This window comes from Chlorocebus sabaeus, chromosome 21 (assembly GCF_047675955.1).
Source record: "Chlorocebus sabaeus isolate Y175 chromosome 21, mChlSab1.0.hap1, whole genome shotgun sequence".
Taxonomy (NCBI): Eukaryota; Metazoa; Chordata; class Mammalia; order Primates; family Cercopithecidae; genus Chlorocebus; species Chlorocebus sabaeus.
In genome coordinates, this window is record NC_132924.1 from 104,277,038 (window position 1) to 104,297,982 (window position 20,945).

The 20,945-nt window shown below is 42.0% G+C and overlaps 1 protein-coding gene and 1 long non-coding RNA gene across 3 annotated transcripts in view; both read left to right on the forward strand.

The window, feature by feature from the left end:
• MKLN1 (muskelin 1) overlaps positions 1 to 20,945 on the forward strand; it is a 376,455-nt gene that overhangs the window by 180,790 nt on the left and 174,720 nt on the right. The gene's annotated exons all lie outside the window — the stretch shown is intronic.
• On the forward strand, positions 13,061 to 20,015 carry LOC119626145 (uncharacterized). The gene is made up of 2 exons (XR_005242308.2): positions 13,061 to 13,644; positions 19,538 to 20,015. It is a non-coding gene; the product is annotated as an uncharacterized lncRNA (long non-coding RNA).

Below are 20,945 nucleotides of genomic sequence, written 5' to 3' on the forward strand. Positions count from 1 at the left end.
TGGCTTACTGCTGGGTTTGTCCAATGGAAGGCATCAGCAAGTATCAGAGGGTAGGAGGAAAAAGAGGTTGAGATATTTCTTCTCCTTTCCTCCCTGCTTTAGCACCATGGGTTTGGCATTACGTATGCCCCTTCACAGTTATAGCTCTTTCTGGACTCTGATAAACTATTTCTCTTCAGGCCTGGACTTCTACTGTTACTCGACCTTGGGTGCCTCAGTATCCTCTGAAGTTCCCGCCACCCTCCCTACATCCTTGTAAATATCAATTTCATCAAATGATTTTCAAAATCCCAGCAGAATGTGCCTTCAGTTTCCTGCCATGATCTTGAGTGATAGAGATTCCAAGAAGCAAAAATTTAATTTTCAGAACAGAGAGATATACTCAGATTACCTCGATCTAAGCTTAAGACTAATACAAGCCCCATGTCCTTCTCTGCCACGCGCTGGCAACGACGAGTGGGAAGGTGATTCAGCACACAGTGCCGCCCTAGCAACTGGGTTATCTTGTGGGCTCTTCGGTAGTCAGTATCTGTTGCTTTGCACTCTAATTATCTGCTAGTATTGTGACTCTCCGCTGCCCTTGCTGCTCAGTACTTTCTATTCTTTTCTCATCTCACAGCTTCTATTGCTGCATGCTTTTTGCCGCCACATGACCTCAGCTTTCTTCCTTCTCTCTGTGTATCTTTTAGTTTCTGCTCATTTCTAACTGCTGACTCCCTCCCTGTATTTCATATTCAACTCAACAAAAGAATCTGCCTGGTTTGGCTGTTCACCATCAAGTGCAGGTGGTTAGGCAGAGCCTTCTTTAAAAAAAAATATATATATATATATATTTATATATATTATATATGTTTTTCTGTTAAAACAACAGAATTTTATTTTCTCACAGTTTCGGAGGCCAGAAGTCTGAAATTAAGTGTTGACAGGGCCACACTCCTTTATAAGGGGGAAGAGCCCCTTATAAAACCATTAGATCTCATGAGAACTCACTATCACGAGAACAGCATGGAGGAAACCTCCCCCATGATCCAATCTCCTCCCACTGGTCTTTCCCTAGACATGTGGGGATTATGGGGATTAAAAAATATATATATATATTTAAGGTAGATATAAATGGGTGTCTCACTGTGTTGCCCAGGCTAGTCTTAAACTCCTGGGCTCAGGCAATCCTTCCACTGCGGCCTCCCAAAGTGCTGGTATTACAGGCATGTGCCATCATGCCCAGCTGGCAAAGCCTTCTTGACAAACCGTCTCATGAACATAGGTCTGATGCCCTAGATCAGGTGCGCCCACCCCTGGCCTAAATGGCTTTGTTTGGAATGGCAGAATAAATTGATAAGTAATTTGGTGTCCTGTCTATTAGAAACCTAGAAGGGGGTTTATGGGTGTGGCAGACATGATAACATTTGCAGGAAGTGGGGAAGGATGATTATTAAAACCCGCAAGTAGCCAGGTGTGGTGGCTCACACCTGTGGTCCTAACACTTTGGGAGACCAAGGTGGGAGGATGCCTTGAGGCCAGGAGTTTGAGACCAGCCTGGCCGACATAGGGAGACCTCATCTCTACAAAAAATAAAAAACAACCCCAACCCCAAATCCTTACCAATGGACTCTAATAAGCTACAGGATCTAGTTCCCACTTATTTCTTATCTCTTCCTACCAGGAAGCAGCACAGCATACTTTAGAGCTTAACAGCATGCGTCACTAGAGAGAGACCACCCGAGTCCCAATCCTAACTCTATCACATGACTGCTGTGTCATTTGGGGGCAGTTATTTAACTTTCCAGTTTCCTCATCTGGAAAAGATAAAATCGGTATCTACTTCATAGACTTGCTGGGAGAATTAGTTAATATCTTTCATGTGCTTCAAATAATGCTACTAGTAAGGGCTATTTAAGTGTTTGTTAGGTAGATAAAATATTTCCCCCCATTCACTACATTCCAGCCACACTGGCCTCATTGCTGCACCTCCAGCACGCCAAGCACACTTCTGAACAAGGGCCTTTTTGTTTGTGGTTCTTCTAGGGGGACACATGACTAATTTCCTTACTTCTTTCTATTCTTTGCCCAAATATTGTCTTTTAAATGATGACAATGCTATTTAAAATTGCAATCCTCAGCCAGGTACAGTGGCTCGCACCTGTAATTCCAGCATTTTGGGAGGCCGAGGCAGGTGGGTTACTTGAGGTCAGGAGTTCAAGACCAGCCTGACCAACATGGTGAAACCCCATCTCTACTAAAAATACAAAATTAGCCGGGCATGGTGGTGGGTGTCTGTAATCCCAGCTACTTGGGAGTCTGAGGCAGGAGAATTGCTTGAATCTGGGAGGTAGAGGTTGCAGTGAGCCGAGATTGCACCATTGCACTCCAGCCTGGGCAACAAGAGTAAAATTCCATCTCAAACAATAAATAAATAGAAATGAAATTGCAATCCTCTGTACACCCCTGCTTTATTTTTCTCATTATCACTTATCTACTTCTAATACTCTATGTAATTTGCAAATTTGTTTTTCACCTCTCTCCCCCAACTAAAGGGTAAGCAAGGGCAGGGCTGTTGTTTCATTCTCTGATGTATCCCAGGTGCCTGGAACATTGCATGGGACGTAATGGGCACTCATGCTCTTTGTGGAATGAATTAACAAACTGTATTCAGGTAAACAAAGTTGGACTCTATTTTGAAGACTGATTTCTAAATGAGCTTCCTGTGGTGCATGTGCAATGCCAAAGATTTTCCCAAAAGTTGTTCTTTTAAGTTGAATAGAGATGATCTCCCTTCCACAATATTGTTTAATAAACTGATTAGCCAACTGTCTTTTCTCCCCAAAGGTATTTAAAGGTAAACTTTAGCTGAAACTTAGGTCAACTTCTCTTTAATTTCTAGTGAGCATACTTTGAATTAATGAGATAGACAAACTCCTAATTAATTGGTAGACTCTGTAGCACTGTGATTTATCCCACATGAGCTAAAAGCTATAGCCTATCATCAGGATATGGAAAGAAAAGAACCAATAACACCCATTCTAGGTCAGATAAGTTGCTAGGCTTAAATCTGTGAGGCAAATATCATCATCACCATAGTACAGATAAACAAACTAAGGCCCCAAATCACATTCCTAATAGGTAATAGAGCCAGGATGCAAACCATCAGTTTCCAAAATCCATGCTTTTCCTCATATCTCATTTTATTTTTTTAAATTTATTTATTTGAGACAGAGTCTTATACTGTCGCCGAGGTTAGAGTGCAGTGGCATGATCTTGGCTCACTGCAACCTCCGCCTCACAGGTTCAAGCACTTCTCCTGCCTCAGCCTTACAAGTAGCTGGGATTACAGGCATGTGCCACCACACCTGGCTAATTTTTGTATTTTTAGTAGAGATGGGGTTTCATCACGTTAGCCAAGCTGGTCTCTAACTCTTGACCTCAGGTGATCCACCCGCCTCAGCCTCCCAACGTGCTGGGATTGTGGGCATGAACCACCACACCCAGGCCATCCCATATCTCATTTTAAGCTTCAAATTTGTCATTTGTGATATGTAGTAACAGTACTTATGTACAGAGTAGTTGTGACAATTAAAAATTATATATATATAATGCAGAATACATATGTAATATGACACAGAATACAGCTTTCATTTATTTAATATATAATGTATATATAATACAGCTTTCATTTTATTTAACGTATATACAATGCAGAATGCAGCTTTCATTATGGCTGTACTTAGGAATGATGATGCGACTTTTGCCATGGGGAATAATCACAGCTGCTCCAGTTGGATGACAGCAATAGGGTCTACAGAGGTGAGTTAGTTGGAGTAGTCACATTCAAAAAAAGAGAGAGAGAGATTTAAATTTTAAAAAAAATTTGAAAATAGGCCAGGCATGGCGGCTCACACCTGTAATCACGGCAGTTTGGGAGGACGAGGCGGGAGGATCTCTTGAGACCAGGAGTTCGACACCAGTCTGGGCCACATAGTGAGACCCCGCCTCTACAAAAGAAATTTTAAAAATTAGCCGGGTGTTGTGGCATGTGCCTTGAGTCCTAGCTTTTCGGGGGGCCGAGGTGGGAGGATGGCTTGAGCACAGTAGTTTGAGGCAGTAGTGAGCTATGACCATGACACTGCACGCCAACCTGGACAACAGAGCCAGGCCCTGTCTAAAATAAGAATAATACAGAGTTGATCTTACGGACTCTCAGTAGTCAAATTTGAGGCAAGCTGATCATGAAAATGTTGTTTGTATGGTTGTATAAAAATGATGGGTTTTTGCAAAGCAAAAACCATGCATTCAAAGTGATTTAAAAACTTGGGGAAGGGAAGAAAGGAGGCGAGAATGCCAGCTAATAAATATTGAGAAAATGATGATGCTTAAGAAAAACACTGTTGTGCAATCCCCAAGGATCCTCTGTGGATGATAAAGCCATTAAGTGAAAGATTAATGGATATTAGGGCTGGAATCATGTCCCCCAAAAAAGATACGTTGAAGTCCTAATCCCTAGCACCCCAGAATGTGCCCTTATTTGGAAACAGCGTTGTGGCAGAAATAATTAGCCAAGATGAAGTTATACTGGAGTAGGGTGGGCTCCTAATCCAATCTGACTGGTGTCCTTATAAGAAGACCAGGGAGAATGCCATGTGAAGATCAAGGCTGGCTTGAGGTGTTATAGCTGCAACCCAAGGAATGCCTAGGGCTACCAGAGGCTGGAATAGGCAAGGATTTTCCCCTGCAGGTTTCAGAGGGAGCATGGCCTTGCCAACACATTCTTTTCCTACTTCCAGCTTCCAGACAATACATTTCTGTTTTTTAAGCCACCCAATTTGTGAGTACTTTGTTACCATAGCTCCAGGAAACTAATGGGGAAAAGGATTGATACAGTACACTGAAGCATCATCCCACATATATAAAAGATAGAGCCCTCCAAAGGAGGGATTTGTTAGTTACCACTTAATCAAGTTTCAAGCTTTACTGCACTAATAGTGGGACAACCCGACATTGTATATCTCCCTATATGATGCAGTAAGAGGTACACAATATCACTTTGATAGACTGATTGCAATAGGAGGTTGAGTTTATTTCGCTACCACTTACCTCTGGGCTGGCTTTGTCACTTGCTTTTGCCAACATAATGCAGTTGAAGTGACAGAGTGCCAGCTGTAAACGTAGGCCTCAACAGAGGCATCTACACTCTTTCAGATCCTGCCTTTTCCATGAGAACACGCCAGGGCTAGCTTGCTAAGTGTGATAGGCTAATGGAACTGAGCCCAGTCATCCCAGCTGAGATCATCCCAGACTGACCAGCCCTTAGTCAACTTACCAAATGACTGGGATGCATGAATCGGTCCAGCCAAAATCAGCTGAGCCCAGTCCAGAGCAGCAGAACTACCTAGCCAACAGTTCTTAATATTATGCCACTGAATTTTGGGATAGCGTGTTATGTAGTAATAGCCAATGGTTATAGTCATCTATGTTGCAATTTTTGCATTAGTTTAAATGCAAACTGATCATGAGGAAACAATCAGAAAAATGTATAGTGAGAGACGTTCTGCAAAACAACTGGACTAGATGCTACAAAAGAGTAAGTGCCGGCCGGGCACCGTGGCTCACACCTATGATTCCAACACTTTGGAAGGCTGAGGTGGGAGGATCACCTGAGGCCAGGAATTCAAGATCAGCCTGGACAACATGATGAGACCTCATCTCTACAAAAAAATAAAAAAATTAGCTGAGTGTGTTGGTGTGCACCTGTAGTACCAGCTACTCCAGAGGCTGAAGCGAGAGGATCACTTGAGACCAGGAGTTTGAGGCTGCAGTGAACTATGATCATGCCACTGCTCTCTAGCCTGGGCAATAGATTGAGACCCTGTCTCTAAATTACTTAATAATAATAAAAGTCAGTGTCATAAAAAGCAAATAAAGTAGGGAAATGGTTCTTGATAGACTAGAACAGGGTTTTTCAACTTAGGTACTAAATGACATTTTGGACTAGGTCATTCTTTGTTGTGGGGGGGCGGCTGTCCTGTGAATTCAGGCTCTTTAGCAGGCATCCCTGGTCTCTAGATACTAGATATCAGTAGCACCCCCAGTCATGACAATCAACGATGTCTCCAAGCATTGCTAAAAGCGCACCTCAGGGCACTGGACTAGAGAAACGGAACCAAACGCAATGTATGGACCTTGTTAGTATCTTGGATCAAAGGCTATATAAAAGACATTTGGGACAAATGAAGAAATCTGAATATGAACTTTAAAGATGTTATTATTGAATCATTGTTAATTTTCCCAGGCCTGAAAATGGAACTGTAGTAATGGAGGAGAATGCCCTTATTCTTAGGAGGTATATGCTGAATTATTTTAACTGAATAACTGTAAAGTATTCAACTTACTTTCTAAATGCTTCAACGGTTAAAAATGTGTATTTACAGAAAGAGATAAAGCAAAAGTGAAAAAAATGTTAATAACTGGCGAATCTAGCTGAAGAGTACAGGCACATTCCTTGTACTATTCTTCAATCTTTGTGGATCTGAAAATTTTCAAAATAAAAAATTGGGGAAAGAGCAAGTTTATTGCATCTCTACTGCCTGGCTCTTCATTAATCTAATGTGATAGAAGGAGGAGGCCTGTTTTAAACACATCTGAGTGCTCATTTTGTGTTGCCTGGGAAATGAGCTAGCTCAAACCAGGTGTGGAGAGCCAGGGCTGAGGAAGGGGGCTTCTCCCAGCCTGAGAAACTGTACACAAGCTCATCTTCCCAAGGGACCACTGTCTTCCTTTCCCTTGTGTAACATTCCACATGACCCAAAGTCTAGATGCTGGGCAGCTTGTGTGCGTTTCCCAGATCTCTCTGGTAAACAGCTGACAATAAATTCCAGGCTGCCTGGTGCCAAGATAATCTGATTATTCCTTTCATGATAAGGCTGCTCTCACACTTGCTACATACAAAAAAGAGACCCAAAGAGGGACAGAGTTCCCTTCCTTGGAACACAAACCATCTTGTGAGGCTAGCAGGTCACCGAGAGGACGATGGGAGGATGGGGTCCCTGTGCCTTCCCTTCTCTTAGTGACTTTGCCTTTGTAAGTTTTCTCTTTCCACAGAAAAACCTAATTTCTTAACCTCTACCATGTGACAGGGAAATTCAAATCAAGCTCTGGTGCATTAAAATGGCAACTGCAAAGAGACCCGTCTTGCAAGAGAGCTAATTTTTATTTTTTTAATTTTAATTTTTGCTCTTATCTTTATTTTATTTTATTGTGTAAAGACACAGTGTCACTATGTTGCCCAGGCTGGTCTCGAACTCCTGGGCTCAAGCAATCCTCCCTTGGTCTCTCAAAATGCTGGGATTATGGGCATGAGCCACCATGCCCAGCCAAAAGCTAACATTTAAAACATAGGCAGAACTCAGAAACCAAAAAGATAAATGCTGAAAATGCATTGTGTAAAACATTTAAAACCTTTATATGGTAAGAATAAAAATGACAACAAGAAGAAAACACCACAAATAGAGCCAAAGACAAATGACACAGTAGGAAAAGTTGCAATCCAACAGAAAAAGTGCTTATTTCTTTATTTTACTAAAAGATCTTACAGTTCTATAAGGGAAAAAATGAACAGAAAAAAACACATAAAGAATAGGAACAAATATTTCATACAAATAAGTATGGCAAAAAGCCGGGTGTGGTAGTTCATCCCTATAATCTCAACACTTTGGGAGGCCAAGGTGGGAGGATCACTTGAGCTTAGGAGTCTGATACCAGCCTGGGCACATAGCAAGACCTCGTCTCTACTAAAAATAAAATCAATTAACTGGACATGGTGTTACCTGCCTGTAGTCCCAGCTTCAAGGGCGGCTGAGGCAGAAGAACTGCTTGAGCCTGGGAGATGGAGGCAGCAGTGAGTCATGCTCGTGCTACTGCACTCCAGTCTGGGTGACAGAGCAACGTCCTATCGAAAAAAAGAAAGAAAGAAAGAAAAAAAACACTTGAAAAAATACTTAGCTTCATTAGTGCTTAGGAAAATGCAGGTCACAACAATGTGATACCATTTTTGCCTACGAGTGACAAAAATTTTTAAATTTAATAAAACTTAGTTTTGGCAAAGTTGCAGTGAAACTTACCACTGTTGATGAATATAAAGGAACAATTTTTTTGGCGGTTACAATTTGGGAACATCTAACCCAATCCTAAATGTACATATATTTTGATCCAGCAATTTCATTAAAAGGAATTTATCCTATAGTAAGAGTCATACAAGTCCCCAGTGATATGTGTATAAGGATATTTCATCAGTTAGGCAACAAATAAATTTATGGCCCATCCAATGGTTAAAGCATCTACATGTGCTATTATGGAAAAATTTCTGCTATATTACTAAATGAACAAAGCAAGGTATGGGATGCTATATATTATTTTCTCTGTGTAAAAATGCAGTCTATTTTATATATCCTAATATGGAAAAAATACATCAGAAATAATTAACAGCGCTTGCCTTGTGATAAGAGTGGGAAGGAGATTTTTCCCTTCCATTTTAAACCAGTTTGAAGTTTCAATTTACAGTTGCCCCTTGAAGAACATGGGTTTGAATTGCATGGGTCCACTTGTATCTGGATTTTTTAAAACCAAACTCAGATTAAAAAATACAGTAGTTGGCTCACACCTGTAATCCTAATTACTTGGGGGGGAAGCTGAAGTGTGAGGATTGCTTGAGGTCAGGAGTTTGAGACCGGCATAGCAACATAGCAAGACCCCATCTCTGTATTTATTTTCATTTTTATGTATTTATTTATTTATTTTGAGATGAAGTCTCACTCTGTCACCCAGGCTGGAATGCAGTGGCATGATCTCAGCTCACTGCAGCCTCAACCTCCCAGGCTCAAGCGATCCTCCCACCTCAGCCTCCCAAGTAGCTGAGACCACAGATGGCTGCCACCATGCCCAGGTAATTTTTTTGTATTTTTGGTAGAGATGGAGTTTCACTATGTTGCCCAGGCTGATCTCGAACTCGTGGACTCAAGCCATCCACCTGCCTCAGCCTCCCAAAGTGCTGGGATTATAGGCATGAGCCACCGCACCTGGCCAAGACCTCATCTCTTAAAAAAAATATATACAGGCCGGGCGTGGTGGCTCACGCCTGTAATCCCAGCACTTTGGGAGGCCAAGGAGGGCAGATCACGAGGTCAGGAGATTGAGACCAGGCTGGCTAACACGGTGAAACTCTGTCTCTACTAAAAATACAAAAAATTATCTGGGCGTGGTGGCAGGCGCCTGTAGTCCCAGCTACTCGGGAGGCTGAGACAGGAGAATCGCTTGAACCTGGGAGGCGGAGCTTGCAGAGAGCCGAGATCGCGCCACTACACTCCAGCCTGGGTGACAGAGAGAGACTCCGTCTCAAAAAACAAACAAACATATATATGTGTGTGTGTGTGTGTGTGTGTGTGTGTGTGTGTCTGTGTCTGTGTATACACACACAGACACAGACACACACACACAGTATTTGCAGATGCAAAGCCCAAATATCCTGAGGGCTGATTCTTTGTATCTGCAGGTTCTATATGGCCAACTGTGGAGCTTGAGTATGTATAGATTTTAGTATATATAGGGCCCTAGAACCACTCCCCCCAAGTCTACAGAGGGATGATTTTTTATGGTCATGTCTTACTTTTACAATGGAAAAAAAATGCACAGATTGTGCCTTGAAACAACTTTCAAAATGTCAATCAGTGCTCCTTATGATAGTTTTGAAGACAAAATTTTAATTACTGAAATAGGACAAGGTTGTGTGCAGGGTAAATTGTTTTTAGCTGGAGATGCAAATATGCAAATGGTACTGATCCATTGCAACTGGAAGTGTGAATTTCAGAACCTAGGAAGATTGGATCAGAGCAGTTACCAGGTTCATCCTTGAAGCAGCTCAGGTTCAGCCTTCAGCCAGACTCCTATTGGAAAGCCCAGCAAGGGAATAATAATATAATAGGAAATTTTCTTTCTCCTTCTCTTTCTTTGCCTCTTTGTGGAATTTCTTCAGGAACATGCAAGTTAAAATATACACATGACTCAGAGGTACTGAGATACGAGAAAAATTTGCCAAGGTGCTTGGATGATTCTTCCTCTTTACAAATGCATCATATTTGTGCCTGGCTGGTCCTCTTTAAGCACCCAAGGTATTAATCTGAGAGGACAGCCTCTATCAGGGGAACATTTTTTTGTTCTCAGTGAAGTGGCACATTCAGTTCCTGGTGCAGGCTCACTCAATTTCCATTAGTCATTTCACAGCTGTATCTTGGGAAGAGAAAATTTCAAATACTTTTGGCTGATTTCACAAGTAAACAAAAAACAAGGCCTTCCCTCTCTTCTCACAGATCTTGTTTGTTTACAATTTTCAAGTCAATAAAACACGCCTGTCTTTGTAGATGTTTCTCCTAAGTGTGTTAGCTGTCTGCTGACCTACCTGCCTGGCTTCCACTCTGCTCTTGTACCTAGATTTGTTGCCCTCATGTTGCAGGTGAATGCTGGACCACCCACTCTAGTTTGTTATTAAATCGACAGTACCATTTTTGTTTGGTAGTTGATGATTCTAAGGTTGTTCATGGACACCTTTTAGAAACGAGGGTCAACTACCAAGCGAAATACTGGATCCGATCATAGGTCTGTTATTTTTTAAGTTGTTTAAAGGCATCAGATTAGCACTTTGGGAGGCCGAGGTAGGAGGAGCGCTTAATGCCAGGAGTTTGAGACCAGCTTGGGCAACGACAGTGAGACTCTGTTTCTATTGTTTATAAAATTAAAAATTTTGAGAAAGGATATTAGATGAGTGCACAAATTTGTTATTATAGAGTCACTGTGAATACTGAAGATGCACACAGGGGGATCATTACTGTAGGGTGGTTTGTGACAGCTGGCCCTGTTTTAGTTATTTCCTGAAGAAGACACTTGAACAATTATTGCAATGCCTCCTCTCTGTAATTACAATAATAATCATGATAATTTTGCAACTCAATATTCAATTCAGGGTGTATACACTCAACTACTGTTTTTAGCTTGTTTCTCTTTTTATATTGATGTCAGCTGCTGTTGTCAGAATTGAAGAACAGAGAACCATTTTTCTGGTGAAGGTCAATGAAAAAAGTAATCTGGGGCCAATACAGGGAGTTATAAGAAAAATAATTAGTTAAGATTTAAGGAGTGCTAACTATGAGCTAGTTTTGTTTTTCTCCTTGGAGAGAGAAATATAATATTTTCAGCACTTATCTGCTTTTAAAACTGATAGAATATCTTATTTAACCCTTTTCCCATTTAGGAAAAAAGTGTAGCTCACTGCCAGCACTCATTTAATTTTACATAAACATGCTCTTTGAGGCTGAAGCAAATCTGACTGATTTTCAATGTGAAAATAAAATATAAAAACTGTTCTTAGAGTTAATTCTAAACAGAACTAACATGAGAATCGTCTGAGTCATTAGAATTGTCTGAATCATCAGAATTGTCTATTTCAGAGAAATGGGATTCATCAAACGAATCTTCGGCCAACTGTTCGTTAACGATGTGAACATCACACATAGGAATGCTACGTTTTCTAGGATTTGACATTTTCAGCGATTGAGAATTACTGTATTTTGTAAATGGAACTACCACCTCTAAAAATAGAATGCTATTAACAGAATGATGTCTTTTGTTTCCAAAGTCAATATACTAGAGCGATGTGAAAATAATAATAAAAGCGAGATATTTTGTGGTAAAGTTATCTCGGAGTAAATGCTGCAGCCACAAGTGCTGCTGGTGAGTATTCTTGGGGCAAATGAGAAAAGGGTTAATAATTATAACCATCTGAGAATGCTTTTGCTTCATATTATAGCCAATTAAGGAGCTGCGAGTGGGAAAGATGATGAAACAGAGAAGATGTGTAATTGTGGGTAAGGAGAGAGAATAGAGACTAAAGGAAAATAAGACACGGAAGGAATAGTGAGGTGCAGAGGCTGAGAAAGAAATACAAGAAATAAGTGCAACAAGAATGACAGTGACAAGGTTGGAGAGCAGGTGAAGGAGACGGCAGGCAGGAAGGGAGAGGAAGGGAAAAAGAAAAATGGATGGAGATTGGGGAGAGAGATAAGACTGAGAGTTTAGAGGGTGGGAAAAAAAGCATTTATGTTTGTTTTTAAGATGAAAGTGGGGCTGGGAGAGGTGGCTTATGCCTGTAATCCCAGCATTTTGGGAGGCCGAGGTGGGTGAATCACTTGAGGCCAGGAGTTCAAGACCAGCCTGGCCAACACGGCAAAACACCGTCTCTAGTGGAAAAAAAAAAAAAAAAATTAGCCAGGTATGGTGGGACACACCCATAATCCTAGATACTCCAGAGGCTAAGGCAGGAGAATCGCTTGAACTCCAGAGAAAGAGATTGCAGTGAGTCGAGATCACGCCACTGCACTCCAGCATGAGGTGATATAGTGAGACCCTGTCTCAAAAAAAAAAAAAGAATGTGGAATCTCTAGAGCATGGCATTCCTACCACCATCACCTGTTACCGGTTCTGTCTTTGAAATACTGATTAGTCACTGTTCATAACTTTGTAGGTACTCAAATCATTTTAATTGTAGACGACCTGGTGGATACGGCGGGAAGGCAGAAATGAAAATCTTACAAGGTGGATGTTTATGCTGGCTGCCATTGCAGTATTTGGTTTCTTCATGCTGGCTTTTCAGGAGAAATTCCAAAGGGAGGAGGTGAGCTCAGCTGTCAGTTACTAGCAGCTTCCTGCCTCTTATTATTCTAAGACTTAATGTGGGAAAGTCTCAATCTTGGCTGTACATAGACATCTTTTGAGGAACATACAAAAATGTTGATACCTATGGTAGATTAAAGAAAAGTTGATGCCTAGGCCCCACCCCTAATATGTAATTGGTTTGTGATGTGGGGTGAGGATTTTTAAAAGTTCCCCGTGTGAAGCCAAGGGAGAGAACTGCTGCTCAGAGGCTTCACTATAAATATGTTCACCAGAGAATCCCATTATAACACTGATTATTTTTGGGGCTATGACATCAGTGAACTAAACATTCAGTTGGATAAAACTCAGCCAAAGGCCAGAGGTTCTTAACCTTTGTGCTATACATGTAGTAACTGGCATAGCTGTGAATTGCCCATGGAGCTGTGGGAAGAAGATCCTCTTGAGGCTTATTTGGAACTCTACAGGAAGAAAAGAAATCATCAACATAAGAAATGTCTCTATTAAAAATTATGTTCGAGAAATACTGGACTTGATTTCAACATTATGAGGGCATCTAGCGTCTCTTGGAAGGCAAACTTCAATTGTCCTTTTCAGACTAGTCTGAAATCAGTTCAGGGAACCAGGAGAAATGGTTTGCTTCTTTTCTGCTTGTTTGTTATGGTCTATAGCTCAGTTCATTCCTTGTCACACAGGACAGTCCTGTGTTTTCTTGCCCTCTGACCTGCTCTCCAAACTTCCAGAATATGGTTCTTCTCAGGAGTGAAGCTATCTAGGGTTTGTTATCACCAGACTCTCCTACCTCTGTCATTCCCCAGTTCTCTCTGTTGCAGTAACACTGAAACTTATTTAACCTGTCCATCACCTGTGCTGATATTTTCAAGAGGAAGAGGTGGAGACAGAAGTTGTCCCACCAGCCCCATCCTTTGATGCCAGGTAACGTGTACAATATTTCCATTTAGAGTGGGCTTCCGGAGCCAAAACTCCCAATCTGGGAAGGGATTCTAATATGACAACTTTCATGTGAAATAGGAAAAGTTTAATTGACAATCCCACAGGGGCCAATACCTATAGGAGGATGAGATTTTTTCTAGATGATCGTGCCATACTCTAGGGATAGCTTTTATTAGAAAGTATAGTATTTGGCCTGTGGCCTCAGGGAGCTAATACTATCTCTTTCACCTCTATTATATTTTACATTCCAACCCTTTCTGAATGCTCCATTATATTAATTCATTTAGCATCTGACTACTCCATTGTGAGCTCCTCAATAACCAGGTGTACACCCAGCCCCTGACTCATGGGAGGTGATCTGTAGATGTTCACCAAACAAATGGATGAAAGTTTAACCAATCCAAGTGGAAGCTGGGGGAAAATGAAAGGAACTAGTTCCGTCTCCTTCACAAAGACCAGGCTGCCGATCTGACTGGTGGTGATGGGAGAAAAGTATGGAAGATCTTGACTTAACATTTCTACCTGGAGAGCTGGGGTACTCTTTTCCTGAGCCAGTTTCATTCTTCCCAAAAGGCCTTTTGGTTCCAAATACACTAGGCATCAGTGTTAATTGCTTTTCTGAAATATCATTTTGTCAGCTTCATTTAGATGTGGTAATTTGCAAAGCAACCCCCAGCAGTTGACAGTTCATCCATAGCTGAGTGGTGTGCAGACATTTCCTGGGATTCCTGCCCGCCTTCTATGCAGCTGGCAGTGTTTGCCAAACCAGCATATGTGCTCAACTGGGATTAACTTGGAACCAGTAGTGCTTTGTTGTGTCTGAGATTTTTAAAAATTCTGCAAGGGTGAAGGCCCAGCCGTTAGTCCAGAAAATAAAAGTGCAGTAACTTATAATTTAAGAATTAGCAGGTGCTTCGAGATGACCTAGTCCATGCTGGGTGGATGAGGAAATTATGGTTCTGACAGGTTCAATGAGAAGGTCAGCTGGCTGGTCGTTGAGAGGCCAGGTCTACAATCTGTATCGTTTGTGTGGTACCAAACTGTGCACTGGGATCTCTAGATTTATGCTTCTGTGGATGTGTTTCAGCTACTGTTTCTTTTTGAAGCTCTTTTTCCCTGGCCAGAGACTTCCTGAACCTCCTTCATACATGCTTCAAGGTCACAGCCCAGACCAAAGTGTTTACAAAAAAAACTAAGCACTTATAAAGAGGAATTATTGCCAATTCCTGAACTCCCAACGCCCCAGCTCCAATTAAGCTCTGCAAAACCAAGGAAGGGATGAAGTGGTCTTTGGAACCAGGAATTTCTGGGTTTGGATGCCAATAGGAAAACATGTGAATTCTGTCTGATTTCTGCAGCAGGCGGAGGCTGCAGCTGCTGCTGCTGCCACCTCCTGGGAGAAGACAGACCTTAGCTTCATACCTGAAGCCAGCCTCAATGTTCACCTGTGTCTTGGGCAAAGGGCCCATTGGGGCAGGAGTGAAATTACTTTCTCCTGGAAAATAAAAGGGATATCCCCTTACTCAACAAACAGAACCCTGGTATTCTTTGCTTTTCATTTGTTCGTTTTGGCAATGTTATGCTTGAATAAATAATCTTAAACAATGACAAAGTTGTAATGAGTTAATACCGGAACCATGAGTGAGCAGAAATAAGATTGAGGTAGAACCATTTGTTTTAGGAATGTATCAGAGATTCCATCTCTTGGACTTCTGAATCCTGGGGTGATGTTAGGGTTGCAAGCACTTGAGAATTGTATGATACAGAGGACACATGAGTTTGGTTAGTCTCAACCTCCAAGAATCTCGGTTTACTTGTGGGGCTGTTATGAAGATTGAGATAATGCATGTAAGTTCCTCATATGAGAAGTGTTCGATGTGAATTATTTTGAGAAAAGTTCACTCTTACACCCCCATTGTGATTTTCTACATTTATGGACCAAAAAAAACTGACCAACAGCCCCATGCCTTTCATTCTTTCTAGTCTTCTGACTTATAGATGATCCCTAAACATACTCCTTTTATTTATTTAAACATAATAATACACTAGTGAGAAGAAATTCAGGAGGAATTAGGAGATTCAATTTAAAAAGTATTTTAAAAGTATTTCTTGAGTGCCTATTATGTGCTGTATGTGTACAATATAGGAATAGGCCTCAAAAATGCCCCATGAAGTATATTAGGAAGACCAGGCACAGTGGCTCATGCCAGTAATCCTAACACTTTGGAAGGCTGAGGCGGGAGGATCTCTTGAGGCCAGGAGTTTGAGACCTGCCTGGGCAACATTGGAAGACCCTGACTCTACAAAAAAAATAAAGAAATTAGCTGGAGGAAGTGGCCCACGCCTGTAGTCCTAGCTACTCAGGAGGCTGAAGAGGTAGGATCACCTGAGCTTAGGAATTTAAGGTTGCAGAGAGTTATGATCATGCCACTAGTGTACTCCAGCCTTGGCAACAGAGTAAGACTCTGTTTCTAAAAACAAAACAAAACAAAAAATTACATTTGGAAAGTGATTGAGAACTGGGTACTTGGGTTCTAGACTGAGATGTGTAAACAGCCTGGTTGTATAAATGACCTTAGGCATGGCAGCTAACATGTTTGGATATTAGTTTCTTCATCTGTTGCATAATAATATCATAAAAGGAAATGCTTTTATTCATAGCAGAGCTTGCCTAGGGGATAGCGCATTGAATACTGTGTTGTGCTTCAACTGCCCTTTAACAGCTAGCCTGTTAAAGAAAACATGAATTTTGTTGATCCTAGTAAGCTGAAGCAAAACCCTTACAGGACCTATCTGAAGACTTTTTTCCAATGAAATATGGGTCTTCTATTAACCAATCATGTGGACAGCTATGGATTTACTCTGGCCTATTTGGAGTGTTTGTTTTTCATCCTTTGCTGTGGTTTGAATGTTTGTGTCCCCTCCAAAATTCATCTCGAAAAATTCCAATGCAATAGCATTAGGAGGTGGGGCCTTTAGGAGGTAGTTAGGGAATGATGCTCTGTCCTCATGAATGGGATTATTAACCTTATAAAAGGGTTGGAAGGAACTAGCTAGGCCCCCTTTCTGCCCTTACATCCTTTCCACCATGTGAGCACACAGCTATTAGTCCCCTCTGGAGGAGGCAGCAATAAGGCATCACCTTGGAAGCAGGGAGACTGGGCCCTCACCAGACTCTGAACCTGCAGGTGCCTTGATCATGTACTTCCAACCTCCAGAATAGTGAGAAATGAATTTCTATTCTTTATATGTTACCCAGTCTCAGTTACTTTGTTATAGAAGCATGAACAGACTCAGCCTTAAATAGCAAAGCAACCACGAAACCCTTTCCTAACAATTAAAAACACATGCTTTTTGCCCTCAGCCAACTGGTGTGTTCCTTTGCCTGAAAAATAAACTCAGCTGTGTTTGTTTTTCTTTGTTAACTTTGGTGGCCTTTTAGTAATACTATTATTTGACAATATCTTATATTTGAACAGTGCTTTAGAGTTTACTTAGTTCCCATATAGCAACTTATTTGGGAAGAAATGTGATGCAATCCAACAGGATGGGCTTTTGAACCAAAAATATTCTGGGTCTGTTACTGATTAGCTCTATTTCCTTGGATAAGTCATTGTATCAGTAAAGGTCCCGGTCTCTGCCTACAATTCTTTCTATTCAGGCTTTGTGGGGGTGGCTTTTCATCATTGTAGTAGTTTAAGTATTACCTTCTTAGAGAAGCTTTCTTTACTATCCAATCTAAAAATTACCCTGGTTTAGTCTCTACATAGGACAGACTAAAATTATCTAGTGGACTTATTTATTATATTTATCATTTTTTGCCCCACCAGAATATTAGCTCTGTGAAGTAGGGCTCTTGTATGGCCTGTCTGCTTACCCCTGGCACATCACAGCCTTTCCATAAATATATGTTGCAAGAAAAAGAGAGTGGATAGTGACAAACCAAACACAATGAGTTATTCTCTCTCTCAGGGAAGTATTTAATATGGGGACGCATACTGAAAGGCATTGGAGAGTGATATGGTTTGGCTCTGTGTCCCCGCCCAGATCTCATCTCAAATTATAATCCCCACCTGTCAAGGAAAGGACCTGGTGGGAGGTAACTAGATCATGAGGGGGATTTCCCCTATTCTGTTCACATGATAGTGAGTTCTCAGGAGAGCGGATGGTTTAAAAGTGTTGCACATCCCCCCTTTCTCTCTCCCTCCTGCCACTTTGTGAAGAAGGTGCTTGCTTCTCCTTCACCTTCCACCATGATTGTTAAGTTTGCTGAGGCCTCCCCAGCCATGTGAAACTGTGAGTCAATTAAACCTCTTTTCTTCATAAATTACTCAGTCTCAGGCAGTTCTTCATAGCAGTGTGAGAATGGAGTAATACAGAAAATTGGTACCAGGAATGGGGCACTGCTATAAAAATACCTGAAAATGTGGAACTGACTTTGGAAGTGGATTACAGGCAAAGGTTGGAACAGTTTGGAGGGCTCAGAATACAGGAAGATGTGGGAAAATTTGGAACTTCCGAGAGACTCGTTGAATGGTTTTGATCAAAATGCTGATAGTGATATGGACAATGAAGTCCAGGCTGAGGTGGTCTCAGACGGAGATAAGGAACTCACTGGAAGCTGGAGCAAAAGTCACTCTTGCTATGCTTTAGCAAACAGACTGGTGGCATTTTGCCCCTGTCCTAGAGATCTGTGAAGCTATGAACCTGAGAAGGATTATTTAAGGTATCTAGCAGAAGAAATTTCTAAGCAGCAAACCACTGAAGATGTGATCTGGCTGTTTATGAAAGTGTACAGTCATATGCGTTCACAAAGAGAGGATCTGAAATTGGAACTTATGTTTAAAAGGGAAGCAGAGCATAAAAGTTTGGAAAATTTGTGCCTGACTATGTGGTAGAAAAGAAAAACTCATCTCCTGGGGAGAAATTCAAGCTGCCAGCTGCAAAAATTGAATAAGTAAAGAAGAACCAAATGTTAATTGCCAAGACAATGCAGAAAATGTCTCCAGGGCATTTCAGAGACCTTCAAGGCAGCCCCTCCCATCACAGGCCCAGAGGCCTAGGAGGGAAAAATGGTTTCTTGGGCTGGGACCAGGGCCCCACTACTCTGTGCAGGCTTGGAACATGGCATCCTGCATCCAGCCACAGTTGGGGGATGCAGGGTGCCATGCCCCTTTTAGCCACAACTACAGCTCCACTTGTGGCTAAAAGGGGCCAAGGTACAGCTTGGGCTGTTGCTTCAGTGTGTGCAGCCCCATGCCTTGGTGGCTTCCATGAGGTGTGGGGCCTGCAGGTGTGCAGAAGGCAAGAGTTAAAGTTTGAGAATCCTCCACCTAGATTTCAGAGGATGTAAGGAAACACCTGGATATCCAGGCAGAAGTCTGCTGCAGGGGTGGAGCCCTCATGGATAACCTCTACTAGGGCAGTGCAGAGGGTAAATGTGGAGTGCAAGCTCCCACGTGGAGTCCCTACTGGGGCACTACCTAGTGGACCTTGAGGACAACAATCCTTCAGGCCTCAGAATGGTAGATCCACCGAGAGGTTGCATTGTGCACCTAGAAAAGCTGCAGGAACTCAAGGGCAGCCCATGAAAGCAGTCGCAGGGGCTGTACCCTGCAGAGTCACACAAGCAGAGTTGCCTAAGGCCTTGGGAGCCTACCTCTTGCATCAGCATGCTCTGGGTGTGAGACATGGAGTCAAAGGAGATTATTTTGGAGTTGAAGATTTAATGACTGCCCTGCTGAATTTCAGACTGGCAGTGGGGCCTGTAGCCCCTCTGTTTTGGCTAGTTTTTCCATCTGGAATGGGAGCATTTACCCAATACTTGAACCCCTATTGTATCTTGGAAGTAACTAATTTGTTTTCTATTTTACAGGCTCCTAAGCAGAAGGTACTTACCTTGTTTGAGAAGAGACTTTGGACTATGAACTTTTGAGTTAATGTTGGAATGAGTTAAGACTTTGGGGGACTGTTGAGGAGGAATAATTGTATTTTGCAATTTGAAAAGGACATGAAATTGGAGAGGGGTCAGGGCAGAATGATATGATTTGGCCCTGTGTCCCCACCCAAATCTTATCTCAAGTTATAATCCCCATGTGTCAAGGGAGGGACCTGCTGGGAGGTGAATGGATCCTGGAGGTGAATTTCCCCCATGCTGTTCCCATGATATTGAATCTCATGAGATCTTATGGTTTAAGTGTTTGGGACTTCCCTCACTGGATTTCTCTCTCCTACTGCCTTGTGAAAAAGGTACTTGCTTCTCCTTTGCCTTCCACCATGATTGTAAGTTTTCTGAGGCCTCCCCCAGCCATATAGAACTGTGAATAAATTAAACCTCTTTTCTTCATAAATTATCCAGTCTCATGTAGTTGTTTTTTTTTTTTTTTTTTAATTTTTATTTTTTGAGACAGTATCTTGCTCTGTCACCCAGGTTGGAATGCAATGGCATGATTTTGGCTCACTGCAACCTCCACCTCCCAGGTTCAAGCAATTCTCCCCTCTCAGCCTCCCAAGTAGCTGGGATTACAGGCATGCATCACCAGGCCCAGCTAATTTCTGTATTTTTGGTAGAGACAGGGTTTCACCATGTTGGTCAGGCTGGTCTTGAATCCTGACCTCAGGTGATCCACCTTGCCTTGGCCTCCCAAAGTGCTGGGATTATAGGTGTGAGCCACCCTGCCTGGCCTCAGGTAGTTCTTTTTTTTTTTTTTTTTTTTTTTTTGACAGAGTTTCACTCCTGTTGTCCAGTCCAGGCTGTAGTGCCATGGCACGATCTTGGCTCACCGCAACTTCCACCTCCCAGGTTCAAGTGATTCTCCTGCCTCAGCCTCTTGAGTAGCTGGGATTACAGGTATGTGCCACCACACTCAGCTATTTTTGTATTTTTAGTAGAGATGGGGTTTCTCCATGTTAGTCAAGCTGATCTCCAACTCCTGATCTCAGGTGATCCATCTACCGTGGCCTCCCAAAGTGCTGGGATTACAGGCGTGAGCCACCGCACCCGGCCTAGGTAGTTCCTTATAGTAGTGTGAGAATGGACTAATACAGAGAGTAAAAGATGACAGCTTGTGGGGGATGATAAGACAACTGGGTCACTAGAGCTGTTGTGTCATCACAGCTGCTGTTATGCCTAAAATATGATGATCCATTGTCCAGTTTTCCATAAGGTTCAATAGGTCTCAATCTTTGAATTGCAAGGGAACTAGAGAGACTATAAATTCCAGGATTTCCCTGTGTATCTTACAATAAACCCCATCACTTAAAATCATGTCCTATAGACAAAG